Source organism: Nannospalax galili, unplaced genomic scaffold (assembly GCF_000622305.1).
Source record: "Nannospalax galili isolate Female #2095 unplaced genomic scaffold, S.galili_v1.0 scaffold405, whole genome shotgun sequence".
NCBI classification, from domain to species: Eukaryota; Metazoa; Chordata; class Mammalia; order Rodentia; family Spalacidae; genus Nannospalax; species Nannospalax galili.
In genome coordinates this window covers 3489222-3502592 of record NW_008354532.1, presented here as the reverse complement: position 1 = coordinate 3502592, position 13371 = coordinate 3489222, and positions in this window count along the sequence as shown.

The following is a 13371-nucleotide window of genomic DNA, read 5'->3' as shown; positions in this document are numbered from 1 at the left end:
AAAATTAAATGGGTTTTTAACCTTTAAAAAAGATCTCCATTTCATTTTAAAATAAACTGTTTCTTACAGAAAGACTCGTTTTTGCTAATAACACTGAGATGTTGGCGCATGTGTCTCTAATCTGTATGTATATTTTATGAGTATGAATGTTTAGCCTGCATTCATGTGAGTGCATCATATGCATGTGATGCCTATGGAGACCAGAAGATAACGTTGGACCCCCTAGACCTGGAATTATGGACAGTTGTTAGCTGCCATGTGGGTGCTGGAAGGTAAACCGCAAACCTGGGCCCTCTGTAAGAATAGCCAGTGCTCTTAATCACTGAGCCATCTCTTCAGCCCCTTCCTCAAATATTTTATTATAGTAAAAAAAGAATGGACCACCAAGATAACATTCAGGCTTTTCAAAAATGTGATACTTTTATCCATCCTTAGAGGAGCTAGTTTGTAAGTAGTTTAAGGCTACGGCCTGCTGAATCCTCTTCCTATTTCGTACTTTTGTTATATGACTACAGTTTGTAAAGTAAAGCTATGCACTACCTTCAGAATCACTGACAACAGAGTTAAATTTAAACCCACTTTTCAAGAAAAACACCTATGGTTTCACCCAAAGTGCCAAGTAGATGGTGAATCAAGAAGGAAGATCCTTCTTAAGTACCAATTCTGAGTCCTAGACAAGGTTTAATTGATAGGAAAGAAGATGAGACATAAGATGACTCTGTGATGGACTTGAGCTGCAATCCTCTCCATACTTAATTGACCCATCTCATCCTTTGCATCAAGACCCCGAAATGTTTATCTGCAGAACAGGGGCCTTGACACTACACTCATCTTGAGGGACCAAAACTGTTTCTAGTTTTTAGTTTTATTTTGAGGCAGGGTCTTGCTATGCAGCCTTTGGCTGGCTTGAAACTCACTACATAGACCAGACTGGCTTCCAACTTACTTTGATCCTCCTGCCTCTGCTGGAATTTCAGGTATGTGCAACCATGCCTAGCTTTTAAATTTTAAGTCACTAAAAAGGAATAGATTTGTCCATTCTGTGCTACGAGAGCAGCCTAGTCTGAACTGCCAACTGCCTGCCCTGACTCAGAGGCCCAGCAAAGCGATTGTCATTGGGTGTTCTTTTCTACAGTTAGAAGAAACTGCCAATTATCTAAAAGACACATCTCCCTGTCCATTGATTCAAATGCATAAAAAAAAATATACAGTCACCCAAATGACTACATGCCAACTCACAGATTTGATTAAATTCTGAGTGAAGTGAGGCATTATTCAGACATAAAGTATACACAGCTGAGACCAGTCCCACCTCCTCTGTGAATAAGTGAAGACTGATCACTGGGAATTTCACCTGGAGCACTTACCAGAGTCGCAGCAGAGGATGATGTGATTTACAGTGTAGCCCTGACTAATACCACAATTACTTGAAATATGGCATGCTCCCACACTGCTATACTTCTATAACTAATATGTCCCCTTAACAAAGATAAGCTATAGTTCATATCATCTAACTGAGTTTAATGTCATAAAGTTAGGCTTAGAATAAATTAGCTCTACAAATGGAATTTTAAGTAAGAGTAAAAGCATGGGGGGAAGCACAAAGGTTTCTGAACCAATGGAATACAATTTAATAAAAGCAAGGGTACACAACACACAGGAAAAAAGAAATCAGGCGGTACCAGGAGTGGCGTGGATCAGGGAGGTACTGACACAGCCCCTATAAACCCGAGGCTGTGAGCTGCCAAGTCAACTGTGAGGCTGTGTAGAAACAAGAGCTGAGGGTCTGTGTTCAAAAGCAAGGTGTTGCCACAGTGATGTCACTTTCTCTCTCTGAATGGGAGGAGACACTGCCCTGAAATCCTTCTTTGAACTAGGGAAAATCTGAGTATTATATTTTATATGGCAACCTATCATACACAGAGACACAGACACATACCCACACAGACACACACTCACTATACACACGCAGACACTACTTAGGCAGATATACACACACACACAAACACATAGGCACACTACACACAGAGACAAAAACTACATTCACACACACATATTACACTACACACACAGAGACACACTACACACACATATACACCACACACAAATACACTACACACACATACTACACAGACACACATACTTCATGGACACATGCACGTGGACACAGAGATACACACTATACAGACACACTACTTACACAGACACATACACACTACACAGACACACACTACATAGATACAACACTACATAGACACACATGTAGACAGATACACACACTACACACACAGACATACATACAAATGTGCAGAAATGATGTGATCTAAGGTTTTCTGTTCTCTTCTACCCCACTCCATCTTTCCTAACCTTCTGGTTATTTCACTTGTGATGGGTTGAATTGTATCCTCACCTAAAATTCACATATTGAAGTCCTGACCCCCAAGACCTTAGAGAGTAACCTTATTTGGAGAAAGTGTCTGACAGTGGTAATCAGGTTAAAATAGGGTCTCCTTATACACAAAGGGAATTGGCAATGAGGCCCTCTCACAACCCTCCCAGGCATCCTTTGGCCTTCAAATGTTTGGAAGATTTGCACCTAAAATTCACTGCCTCCTAAGGCAGATGTCACCTCCAGCAGAGCTAGCATCTTATGCTGTCACTTGGTCCCACTGCTCTATCCCATCCTTTGGAGTCAGGCAGAGAAGCCAAACTCCTCCTCTTCAGCAGCTCAGCCTGGCATTTCAACTCCAGCTCCATCTTCTCATGCTACACATTTGTCCTAACTGCTCTCCACCAGTTGTTTTCATCAGTCCATCGATCAGTACACACTTGATCTTTTTACTCTGACACCAATTTTGCCTTCAAAGTAGGGTTACTAACTCCCTTTCTCCAAAATGAAAACAACAACAACAACAACAAACTTGTCTTTTCTCCTTGCTGTGACAAAAGCAAGTTCAGGAAAGAAGGCTTTATTTTGGCTCAGAGATCCAGGGTACAGTCCATCATGGCAGAGATGACATGACAGCAGGGGCATGAGGCAGCTGGCCACACTGTGTCCTCAGTCAAGAAGCAGAGAGAGACAAATGCTGCTTCTCTCTTGCCTCTTCCTTTTTACTTGGTCCAGGACCCCAATGAACGGAATAATAGAACCCTCATTCAGGATGACTTGTCCCTCCTCAATTAAAATTCCTTGGAAACAACCTCATAGATGCGCCCAGAGGTTTACCTCCTACGTGATACTAAATCCAGTCAACCTGACAATCATAATTAAGCATCCTAGTCCTCAAGTCTTCCAGCTCAGGATCTACTAGTTGACCTCTCCCTCTGTTCCACCTTGACACATGCTAAAACTAGTTTCCTCCCCAGGCAGAGAAAGCCTCAAACCTCCCACCACGATATTGTCTTCTGGTTACTGCAATTTGTTGTAAATTTTTTAACCAGTCCTTGAGTTGCTTAGCGGTGAATCTACCAGCTAAAGAAAGAGGAAGTCCACTGCTGGATAAAGCAGACGTGTGACTAGAGCAGTGGGTCCACAAAGCACCCTAGGGTGTGGGAAGGAGAAGGGAGGAGTCTGAGTAACCTCCTGTGTCTCCACAAAGTGGCAACCTGGGAGCCTTCTTCCCACTGCTCTGGAGACAAAGTAGGTGATTAAATATCCTGTGGCTGGACCTCTGCTGAGGGAGCATGTGCTGGAAGGACAAACATAGATACCAATGTCTGTAAAAGACCAGGAGAGTGGTTTAAACCTCTGCCCTGGGATCTACTTTTTACTGAATTCCCTTGTATGCAGGAAATTGCATAGGTACTAGGTCTTTCTTCTCCCTAGGCAGAAGTTCAACCACAATATTAAACATCAAGACTGATCGCCAAGAAGTCTGTGGAATTTCCTCATTCTGGAAGCCTTCAAAAAGGCTGATTTCCATCCTCCATGACAGCCAGACCTGCTCTGTATGATGATGGCTCTGGCAGCTCTTGATATTGTTTCTTTTTTTTTTAAAATATAGTCTCAAGATCTCATTGTCCTCATAATAAAATAAAAGACAAAGCCAAGGACTGGATCATTTGGCCTTTCTATTTCTTCTCATATCAAAATGCTCTTGTCTCTTAAGCATTAGCATCCTTAGATCTGCAATTGTGCTCAGTACACACAAACCACAGTATAATCCTTTTTGTAGTTTTAGATTCTCTGCTGTTTTAAATCAGCCTCATCTCTTCACTGTAACTTTTCTGCTTCCTGTGATAACACAGGAAGAGAGAATCCATAGGGCCGAGAGAGAATCCATTCTTCCTTTCTCATGTGTCATTAGGCAGGGCTGGTGCTTGCCACACTTTGTACAGGAAGTCAGGTAGGGCTGAAAACTGTTCACTTTTACCAGGATGCTATTAATTTGGAAATGTGGCTTTTGTTCCTGTTTCAGGTATGTCAGAAAAAAATATCAAGAGTGGACTAAATACTGCCTCCAGCACACTATCACAAAATGCCTGAAGATTCTGTGGCAGTGTCTACACCACTGAATATAAGGGGCTGGTAGAGTGAGACTCTCATGCTGAAGTGTGGACAGCATTCTGGTACAACTGCTCATTTTCAAACAGGTTTCATTGATGTTATATACACAACCCCTAAGTGACTTTACCAAGGCCATGGTAAATTTAATAATTAAACATAATAATATTTTAACAGTGCATTTTCATTTTGCTTTGTTGCAGTGCTGGGGAAGAAACCTAGAGATTTACACTCACTAGGCAAGTGTTCTACCACTGAACTATGTGCCCAGCTCTGGTTCCTCATATGCAGGAACAGACATGTCCTCTCTTGCAATGCTAGGCTCCTTATGGTCTCTTTCACCAAGTATCTAGGCAGCCTGGTACAGTTACTCAGCCAGTCGTGGGGTCAGAGTGTGTGGCAACTGGTCAAACTACAGCTACAGTCAGGAAGGAGAGATGAAGCTTGGGGCTCAGATGGCTTTCTCCTTTTTATCCAGTTTGGGATCCCAGCCTATGGAATGGTGCTTCTCATAGTTAGAGTGGATGGGTCTTCCCACCTCAATTAACCTAGTCTGGAAACTTCTTCACAAACATGCCCAGAGGGTTTGTCTCCTAGGTGATTCTAGTTCTTGTCAAGATGGCATTCACTATTAACCATCCTACTCACTCAACTTCATCATCCTACCCTTGATTCAACCCAAATACAACCAAAGTAAAATCATGGTTTTTACTGTTAAAATTCAGACGTTGTCTGGGAACGCAGCTCGGTAGTAAAGCACCTGCCTTGCACAAAGCTCTAGGTTCAAGCCTCAGCACCGAAAAATAATACTTAAGCAGACTTACAGATCTTCATTCAATTAAACCGTTACTGCCAAACTCCTACATGTACAATTTTATACCTTCCTCTGTTCTACATGCCTTATTTAGTAATATTTAGATACGATATTTCTATAAAAATTTTAAGTGTTGAGTGACTAACATGCAATCAATCAGTCCTTCGATAAGTATTTACACAACCACTTAGTGTCAGACTCTGAAGTAGGCAGTGAAAATAATGAAGTAAGAAAAAGTACAAACCCCTTTCTGTGGTGACTAGATTTGAATGGGTTAAGGAACCAAAGTGAGATGACCAATAAGTAGAAAAAAAGGTAATACTATGGTTTGGATAAGGCTCGGGTGTGTTCTCTGAAAGTTCGTGTGCTAAACGCTTAGTCCCCAGTGTGATGAACGTGTGAGGTGGTAGAATTGTGAGTGTCAGCTAGTAGGCAGTACTTAGGTCACTGGAGGCAGCACAAAGGGTACAATTTTAAATGAAGTACTCAGGGAATGACGACAGCAGCATCATTGAAATGGATATCTAAGACAGTTATAAAGGAAAACAGCGCAGGGGCTAGGGAGATGGCTGAGCCTGAGTTCTGTTGCCTAGCATCCTTGTAAGAAGTTGGGCATATGCCTATAGTCCTGCAAGTGCTGGGAGGCAGAGACAAGAGGCTCCCTGGGGCTTGCTTGTCAGCCAATCTAGCTGAATCTGGTGAACTCCAGATTCAGTGAGAGAACTTATCTCAAAAAAAAAAAAAGGTGGAAAGCAATTGAGGAAGCCATCTAACATTGATCTCTGGCTCCCACATTCATGTGTTAACCCCCACACGTACACATGCACACACACAAACATATATACCCACACACACCATACACACTATTTTTTTTAAAGAGAAGAATACAAAGATCCTGAGGACTGGTGTGGTCAGGAGACAGCAAGGACGTCAAAGAACACAAGGAGAAAAAGTCAGAGGAGGTGAAAAGAAGAAAAGAGAGGCAGAGTATGGAAGGAACTGGGCAGGCTCTGCAGATTCCCAGCTCACCAGGGAGGGTTCTGGAGAGAGAAAAGCACAGCCTGAGTAAAGTCTGACAAGAATTGCTTTGGCTGCCATGTGAAGAACAGGCTATTAAGCAGCAAAGACAAATTTAAAAAAAAAAACAGCTAGGCATTCTCAGCACTCAGGAGGCAGAAACAGGCAGATCTCTGTGAGATTGAGGGCCTCCTGGTCTACATAACATGTTCCAGGCCTGCTGGGGCTACAGGAAGACCCCGTCTCAATGTATGTATGACCAGCTAGATGGCTTTTGAACTACAGAAGAAAACTTAGTGTGGCAGCACATGCCTGTAATTTCAGTACTTTGGAGACTGAGGAAGAACTGTGACTTGGAGGCTAGCCTGGGCTACATAGCCAGCCTCACCAAACCTAACCCAACAAAGGAGCAGAAGACAGAAGACAGTGCTAACAGGAGATGGCGAGAGGTAAAGAGGTGGACTGTGAGAATGGAAACAGCAGAATCTGTGCGAGGATTGCATGTGAGTTCTGAAAAGAAGAGTAATTTTTAGAATTTTCCACGAATAGCTAGAACTGTGACATACCAGTTCCTTTACATGAGGTGGACTGCAGGGGAACCCTTTGGGGCTGGTGGGAAGATAAGCAGTTCTATTTGAAACATGTTAATTTGAGATGCCTTTTTTGACACATTGTTGTGAAGAAAATAGTCTAATATAAGAGTATGAAATTTATGGGAGAAGCCTGTTCAGCTTGTAAACTTGAGAACATCTGCATCTATACACATAGAGCTGAGTTGACGAGATAACAATCTACCAAGATGATAAGCTAAGGCAGGAAAGGAGGAATTCAAGAACTGGGCCTTGAAAAGCAAGAATGTGAGGAATAGCAAAACCAACCAAACAAAAAGCTGTGACGAAATGACCAGTGACACAGATGGAAAACTAAAATGTCATGATCTAAAGGACAAGAACTACACCTCTGGCACATGTGTCAGATGCTGCCCAAGGGTCGGCAGGTGGAGGCAGATGAGAAGAGCTGACAGGAGGATTTAGCCAGGAAAAGTTAGCGATCTTCACAAGAGCAGGGTGATGGAGGTGGCAAACGCTGATTCAGGAAAGCACAGGAGAAAGGAGCTGGGGACGGTAAGTGAAAGTGACTACAGGGATTTTGCTGTAAAGGAAAATAACAGTGGAGAAGAAAAATGGGAACGTGGAGCCAAAAACTCTTGCTTTCAGAGACTGAAAAGAGAGATACTTAGAGACATTAAATTTATCAGTTATTTTGTATCTGCAAATATACAGAGCCGGAACAAGAATAAATGTGTTTTGTTTCTAATTTCTCTTTTTATGAACATTGTTAGCAATTGGGAAAGAAGGAAAAAAGGAAGAACTGGGTAGGAAGGGAGAGAAGGAGGGAGAGAGGGAAGCAGGGAGGGAGGGAGGAAGGGAAGGGAGTCCAAGCTCACAGGAAACCTGTTGGCCTGTCCCTAGACTTAGCTAAGAAGCTTAATTAGCTTTAGACTTTGAGCACAGATGAACCCAAATGGATTCAACTTCCCTAAACTATGTATCATTTATTTTGTTACTGAAATAAGAGTATCAAGCAACTGGAAATCAATGCATTGATTTAAATATTATGCAAAAGATGGAGCTATTACTATGAGAACATTTTTATGATTTAAAAATCACATTTCAGCATTTTCCTTATGTCAAGGGCTGTGACAGGGCAACATTGATTAACACATTCAGACCCAATCATTAAGAAAAAGACTTGGAACTGCAAATTTTCTCTTGTAAAAGATGCCTCCTTAGGTCCACATTAAGTTCAAAGTTATTAAATAATGACACGTTTTGGAGCTTTTTGGCACGTGATTTGTTTTTAACTTTTTATTATGAAAAATTTCAAACCAGTGCGAAAGTCCAGAGAGAATACATAATGGCCCTGCTCTTACATGCTCGGGACCCAGCTTCCACAATTACCAACTCAGAGCCAAGCTCATTTCATCTGTTTCCCCACTCACGCCTGTCTCCTCAAGCATTAGAATATTGAGAGACGATTATTTTGAAGTGAACTCCAGACATACCATCATTACTTCCGTAATTATTTCAGTGCACAAGTCTGCAAGAGATTCTTTTTAAAAATCACATCATTTTCACACTAATTCATATTAATATTTCATTAATTCTATCAGCTCTTCTTCAGACTTCATGTCTCCACAGAGGCCCCATCACTGTCTTTGTACATGCATTTGTTTGAATCAGGATCCTCTAGGCATCATATTTTGAAAGGCAAAGATGAAAAAATGTAAGAGTTTTGGTTTTAGAAGCACCTTCTCAGAAGCTCTTTCATGTCTTGTATAAAAGTAAATCAGATTGAAATAGGAGCAATGTACTTTTTCACTCACATTTAGGTGTTTTATAGTGTACAAAGTAATAGGTTTCTTAATAATATCTTCATGCGATGAGTCACTAGACTCTGCTCTTATTTGTTCCCGTCCTCCACTGCCCTCCCCCATGTCACCTCCTCCTCCAGCTGGTTCCCCTTCTCCCCCAGCTAGTCCCCCCTTCACTTTCCTGTTAACATACAGCCCAACACCTTCTCTAGTTCCCACTTCACTTAAGGCCTCTTCCTCTTCTCTCATGATTCCCTTGCCAGCCTCATGACCTGTAGACCCACATATGTAAATACACACATATATAATCTTTTTGAGACAAGGTCTCCCTGTAACCACAGCTGGCCTGGTACTCACTATGTAGACCAGGCTGGCTTTGATCTCATAGAACTCTGCCTGTCTCTGCCTCCTGAGTGCAGGGACTAAAGGTGTGCACCACCACACATGGCTACACACACACACACAAACACACACATACATATATACATATATATAATCTTAAATTTAGATTCCTTATATGAGAGAAAATGTGGTATTTGTCTTTATTGCTTTTAGAATTAATTTTTATTTTTAATTATGTGTGAGAATGTGTATCTGTGTAAGGGTTTGTACACATGAGTGCAGATAGAGGCCAGAAGAGACTGTTAGATCCCCTGGAACTAGAGTTAGAGAAGATTGTGAGTCACCTGATGTGGATACTTAGAATTGAACTCAGGTCCTCTGTAAGACTAGTGTGTACTCCTAACCACTGAGCTATCTCTCCAGCCCCAGTACTTGACTTTAAGACTAGCTTATTTTGCTTAATATGGTGAATTCTAGTTGCATTTGTTTTCCTGCAAATGTCCTGATTTGGTTTTTCTTTGTGGCTACATAAAATATCATTATGTGTTTGTACCTCATTTTCTTTATCTGTTCACTTGTTGATGATATCTAGGCTGGTTCCATTTTTAGCTATTATGAAAAGTATAGCAATAATCATGGATGAGAAAGTGTCTATGTGGCATGTTGAACTGGAGTCCTTGGGTATATACCTAAAAGTATAGCTGGATCATATGGTAGTTCTATTTTTTTTTTTTCATTTGAGGCACCTCCATACTGATTTCACAATGGCTGCAAAAGTTTATATTCCCACCAATAATGAATACAAAGTCCTCTTTCTCAACATCTTTGTGAGCATTTGTTGTCCTCTATTTTCTTAATGATAGCTAGACTAACTGGAGTGAGATGGAATCTCAAAGCAGTTTTAATTTGCATTTTCTTAATGCTAAGGATGTTGAATGCTTTCTCAAGTATTTGTTGACCTTTTATATTTCTTCTTTTCAGAACTGTCTATTCAGTTCATTAGCTAATTTATTGATTAGATTATTTGACACTTTTGTATTTACTTTTTGCTCTTCTTTGTATAATCTAAATATTAATCCCCTGCTTGATGTGTAGCTGTCAAAGATTTCTTTCTATTCTGTAAGCTATTTCTTCACTCTGGTAACTGTTTTCTTTTCTATGCAGAAGCATTTCAATTTTGTGCAATCCCATTTGTCAATCATTGGGATTATTTCCTATGCTGCTGAGTCTTTTTTCAGGAAACCCTTGTTTATGTTTATTTAACGTGGTTTTTTTGGGGGTTTTTTTGTTTGTTTTGTTTTATTCCCTGTGTTTTCTTCTAGCAGTTTCACAGTTTTGGGTCTTACATTAAGGCTTTTTATTCATTTTGAAAAGGTTTTTGTTCAGGATAATAGATAAGGATCTAACTTTATTCTTCTACATGTGGAAACCCAGTTTCCCCAGAATTATTTGTTAAAGAAGCTTTCTTTTCCCCAATATATATTTTTTCTTATCTTTGCCAAAAATTAGGTGGCTATAACTGGGTGGTTCTATTTCTGGATTCTACATTCTATCTCACTGGTTTACAAGTAGGTTTTTCTGCCTGTCCCATTCTGTTTTTGTTACTGTGGCTCTGTAATATAATTTGAGAGTGGGTATTGTAAGACCTCCAACATTGCTCTTCCTGCTTGGGATTGTTTTAATTGAGGTCTTTTGTGCTTCTATATGAATTTTAAGATTGTTTTCTACCTCTGTAAAGAATGCCATTGCGATTTTAATGGAGATTATACTGAATCTGTAGGTTGCTTTGGGTAATATAGCTATTTTCACAATATTAAAGCCATTAGTCCATGAGCATGGGAGGTCTTTCCATCTCCTAGTGTCTTCTATTTCTTTCTTCAACAACTTGAAGTTTTCATAGTTAAGGTCTTTCCTTTCGCCTCCTTGGTTAGGTGTCTTCCTAGGTATTTTATTGCTTTTGAAGCTATTGTGAATGTGACTTTTTCCAATTCCTTTCTATGGAACAGTGTATTTTTAAAACATGATTCAGTGAGGCTAAAGGACTACTCCAAATACTGAGCAGCACTTTCTTAAACAAAAATAACACATGGGCATGTGTTTTGGGGCAGTCAACTACAAATGCATTCACACTACATTTGAGTACTTTCGTTTTGCAAGCACAAAATCTTACCCTTATTCACCTATTTCCTTCTGTCAGTGGTGTGGCTCTATGATAAGCTTCAGTCCCTCTGCTCCTCCAGTGGCGTTAATGGAGCCAGCTTAAACACCCTTCAGCTCAATCTAGTCAAGAAGTTATCCTTTTGCCCTCCAAAAAAGAACTCAGACAAAAACAATGAAGTACCTGTTAGAAGCTTTTGCATAAATACATTATACTCTGATTCTGGAAAGCAAACTGCAGCATCTGACTATACCATCGGAGATATTAAAAATTAAGCTAATGGGCATCATAACCACCGCTTTGTCACTGTCAAATGACAATGAAGCATCAGAACCCAGGCTGACTTTGAGCTCCATGTCCCTTCTGTTGGTGGCTGGCAAGAGAAGTTAAATAGATTTTCAGGGCAATCAAACAGGAGGAAAGGGAGACCCACAAACCTTGACCATTCTATCACACTGTCTTTTTCCTTTCCTACTCATATGCCACAATGAGTTCCAAATTGTCAGACTGTATATAATTCAAAAGTACTGCTTTTTCACTAAAGGTTTCTTAGTGAAAAATATTTAGGGAAGGTACTTTTAAATTTTGTTTGTTTTTATTTTACCATCTACATATACTATCGTTTAATGTTTATTCCTAAAAAGAGCTTGTTCTTATTTCATTATTTAATGCACTTAATATACTTAATCCAACTACATACTCCCACTGATTATTTACCTCTTCCAGTTCTATAGAAATTCTTTTAGCTGGGACAGAATGAGACTTAGAGCAGTTTTCAGAGATAAGTATTTGTTCATTCCAAATCATTTTAATGTTTATCCTTAAAACAATTAGATGTCATATTTTTAGAGGGATGAATGTACGCCATCATATTCATCAATTTTTACTTCACAGGAACGATACATTATCAATAAACTATGAAGCGTGCATAGTTTTTAAAGGAGCGTCACATAATTTGTTATAATGGCGCCCCCTAGTGGGAATTTTCACAACTGCTCTCTGAACACTAAGGTTTGCTCATTTTAAGCCTTTGTTACTTAGCAAACTTCTTCCTAGAGCTGGGCTTGGTGACACATACCTGTAATTCAACCACTTGGGAGGCTGAGACAGGAGGATTGCCTCAAGTTCTGGGCCAGCCTAGGCTACGTATTAAGACTGTTTCAACAATTACCCTCCCCCAAACCCACATCTTTTCCTGCCTATAGTCTCTACTTCATCCTTTAAGCTCCACATGTAGTGCATAACTCAACCCTATAAGCAGAATGATTTTCATTTTGAAAAGAATAACATTCATTTTTTAATTTTACTTGAAACAAGAAAAATGAGAAGACAAAGAACCCAGCAAATATCATTAACAATAGAACTGAGAAATATAGAAATATCATTTTGCTGTGGATTCGCCTCAGAACTTACAAAGTGGCTTAACATCACCCCTGTGCTACTTTGTGATATCAGTGCCATTATTAATCTTATTTTGTTCATGGAAAGGATATACAGCTAGCAAATGGGAGGGAAAATGTGAACCCAGGTTGGCTGACTCAGGCCTCAGGCCACAGGATAAGTTAGTTACATGTTGACATGGCCACTGGATTATTTATGTCCCAAAGTCAGCTTTTCTCATAATAGAAAATCTGTCTGTCAGACTGTTACTTTATTTATCCATTCTCCTTTGCTTACGTCACAGAAATACATACAGTTCCCTTTCCACACTCGCCTGAATCTGCAAACTACCACTGCAGTAGTCACCAAGTCCAGAGCTGCTACAGGACAGATATAAAGATGAGCCTAAAACAGTGTGTGCAACCCAGTAAGTGTTCAGAAACAAAGAAGAGGAGATGAAGAGATGACTCAGTGGTTAAGAGTACTGACTGCTCTTGCAGAGGACTGGGTTTTGATTCCCAGGACCCACATGGCTACTAACAACCATCCATAACTCCAGTTCCATGGGATCCCATGCCCTCTTCTTATCTCCAAGAGCACAGCACAACATGGGTGCACCTGCACACATGCACATTAAAAAAAAAACAGAAAAAAGGTGATAGAAGAAAGATAATGATGGATGGATGGATAGACAGGTAGATAGATAGATGATAGATGATAGATAGATAGATAAGATAGATAGATAGATAGATGATAGATGATTGATATAGATAGATGATAGA